We start from the raw sequence: 3,234 nt of genomic DNA, 5'->3' as shown, positions 1-3,234 counted from the left end.
GTCGCCGGAAAAGTTTTGGGCTCATCGGTAGTGTACCGGAAGTGCCGGGAGGGTACGGGGCACCATCAGGAGGGGTGTCACGCCTTGAGGGGCCTTATGGGCTGTGGGAGGATACAAACCAGCCCCTAGTGGGCTGACATAATCTCCCACTAAGGCCCATGAGGTTTGAGAGGCAAAAAACCCGAAGGTGGAAAAGGTGGAAAGGAGGAATCCTACTCCTAGTAGGATTGGAGTAGGACTCCTCCAACTCAAATTTCGGCCAAACCTTGAGGGTTTGAGGCTGCCTCCTCCCCTCCCTCCCTCCTATATATACTAGAGGTATTGAGGGTTTTTTAGACACAGAAAAACAGCCACGTGCTCCCTCTACTTCCCTCTAGATTTGTTTCCCCTCTAGTCTAGTTCGGCGGTGCTTAGGCGAAGACCTACTGGATTAGTTCACCACCACCACCACCACGCCGCCGTGCTGGAGAACTCATCTACCTCTCCGCCCCTCTTGCTGGATCAAGAAGGTAGGGGCCGTCATCGAGCTGTACGTGTGCTGAACGCGGAGGTGTCGTCCGTTCGGCACTAGACCGGGATGGATCGTGATGGGATCGCGGGACGGATAGTGATGAGATCGCGCGACAGGCTGCGATTTGAATCGCAAACATGTTCCACTACATCAACCGTGTTATATACGCTTCCGCTTAGCGATCTACAAGGGTATGTAGATTCACTATCCCCTCTCGTAGATGATCATCACCATTGATAGGTACTGCGTGTGCGTAGGAATTTTTTTGTTTCCCATGCGACGTTCCCCAACAAGAGAGAGATCCAATCTCGGAAGGGATATTTTCTCCGGGAGCCATGGCGGCCATGGACCAGAGGGGAAACTCTCCCCCCATCTAGGGGGAGACCAAGGAAGAATAAGAAGAATAAGGAGGGGGGCTCTCTCCCCCTCTCTCCCGGTGGCGCCGAAACGCCGTTGGGGCAAATATCATGACGACGATCTACACCAACAACTTCATCTCGTCACCGCCAACTCTCCCCCCCCTCTATGCAACGGTGTAAAACCTCTTTTCCCACTGTAATATCTACTTAAACATGATGCTTAATGCTATATATTATTATCCAATGGTGTGTGGCTATCCTATGATGTTTGAGTAGATTTGTTTTGTCCTATGGGTTGATTGGTGATCGTGATTGGTTTGAGTTGTATGTTTTACTTTGATGTTGTCCTATGGTGCCCTCCGTGTCCCGCGAGATTGTGGGATCCCCATTATAGGGTTTGTAATATGTTCATGATTCTATTATAGTGGGCGACTAGAGTGACAGAAGCTTACACCCAAGTAAGGGGGTTGTTTACATATGGGAGTAAAGAGGACTTTTTCCTTAATGCTATGGTTGATTTTTACCTTAATGATCTTTAGTAGTTGCGGACGCTTGCTAGAGTTCCAATCATAAGTGCATATGATCCAAGTACAGAAAGTGTGTTAGCTCATGCATCTCCCTCATATAACACTACAATAATGATTACCGGTCTAGTTATCGATTGCCTAGGGACAAATCTTTCTATTGTGTTACAAATAGATTTCTACTAAACAACTAGCTTTTATTATCTTGCAAAGTATTCATAGTTTTATTCTCGCAAAGTACTTCTAGTTTTATTCACCCAAAATAGTTTCATACTTGTTCTAGGTAAAGTAAGCGTTAGCGTGCATAGAGTTTTATCGGTGGTCGATAGAACTTGAGAGAATATTAGTTCTACCTTTAGCTCCTCGTTGGGTTCGACACTCTTACTTATCGAAAAAAGCTACAAACAATCCCCTACACTTGTGGGTTATCGCACTCCAATGGAGTTCGGCGTGCATCATATGGACACCCACATGAGGAATACGGACCTCACGGTGGTGTATACCAACGAACCGATCGTGGTGGAGGACTCCATCAACGCTATGATGCAGTTGCTTGCGGCGGATGGCAAGTACAAGGTGGTCGACTTTGAACTCGCGTACACCAGCGATCGTGTCGGTCATGATCAAAAGGTTGTCATCGCCTAGTTGTGCATGCACACGTCCTCCTCTACCACTACTGCCTGGCCACAATGCCATGCCAATGTTTCACCAGGGTTGTTAAGGGCCTCGACTATAGGTTCGCTACGATGGACATCACCAACGATCCAAAGGTGCTCAAGACTTCGGGTTGGCCTGCCAGAAGCTTGTCGATATCCATGACAACTATAAGGTCCGCGACAGCAAGAAGGACAAGGACTCCCATGTTGTCCTCTTTGTGTCCATCATCGACCCCTACTACAGATACATGAAGGTTGAGTGCGACAAGAACAAGCCTGCCTAGCACAAGGCCTGGGTGAAGAGACTGGATGAAAATCACCTCCACACCGCGGCCAAGGAAGTGTACACATGCTAGGAGATGTTTAGACGGACCATTGACACGAGGAAGTTCCTCCCACCAGAAGACAATGAGGGATCGAGCCACAAGCAGAGTGGTGGCGGCAAACATCACAAGAAGTAGATGATTTGATGACTGTTTCTCGTATTTTATTATGGATGTAATAGTTTATTGAGGTGTGCACCAATGTTATGTGCATAGTCACTTATGTATTTGGATACTTTAATTAGGTTATGCAATTTATTTTGTTATGTGTGTAATTGTTTATTGAGGTGTGCCAATGTTATGTGTGTAGTCTCTTATGTATTTGTATGTTTAATTTGGTTATGCAATCATGTTCTTCTCTACATAGAGCATTGATGTTTGTGCAGATTGAGAAAATTACATCGCATACGGATTAAATTATCGAAAACGTTGGTGATGATTTCATCAATCTCTAACAGTTCTTTACCAGGAACCATTTTCCCACAAACACACAGAGCCTATTAGAACAAATCAGCAACAGTCTTCAATACAATTGCACACGATTTTGATTACTCACCTATTTGTTGTATATCGCACACATCTTGTTATGCCCGATCGTTTATGTTCTGGTGTATCATCGCACAAAAAATTTCATAGTGAACTGTGTGTTCTCTATCGCATACATCTGGATCTCTATAGTTGCTCGTGTTATTTTAGCTAATCGCAAACAGTTCATATGGAACAACTGTATGGCACTTATCACACACGTAAGTCTTTTCTGAATCGTATTTGATGGATTCGACATCGAACACAGTTCTCGTTATCGGTGATAGAGCTAGAGTCATGCTATCTGCGATTCATGCATCGCACACAGTTTGGTCG

This window comes from Hordeum vulgare, chromosome 5H (assembly GCF_904849725.1).
Source record: "Hordeum vulgare subsp. vulgare chromosome 5H, MorexV3_pseudomolecules_assembly, whole genome shotgun sequence".
Classification (NCBI taxonomy): domain Eukaryota; kingdom Viridiplantae; phylum Streptophyta; class Magnoliopsida; order Poales; family Poaceae; genus Hordeum; species Hordeum vulgare.
This window is presented reverse-complemented; position numbering follows the sequence as displayed.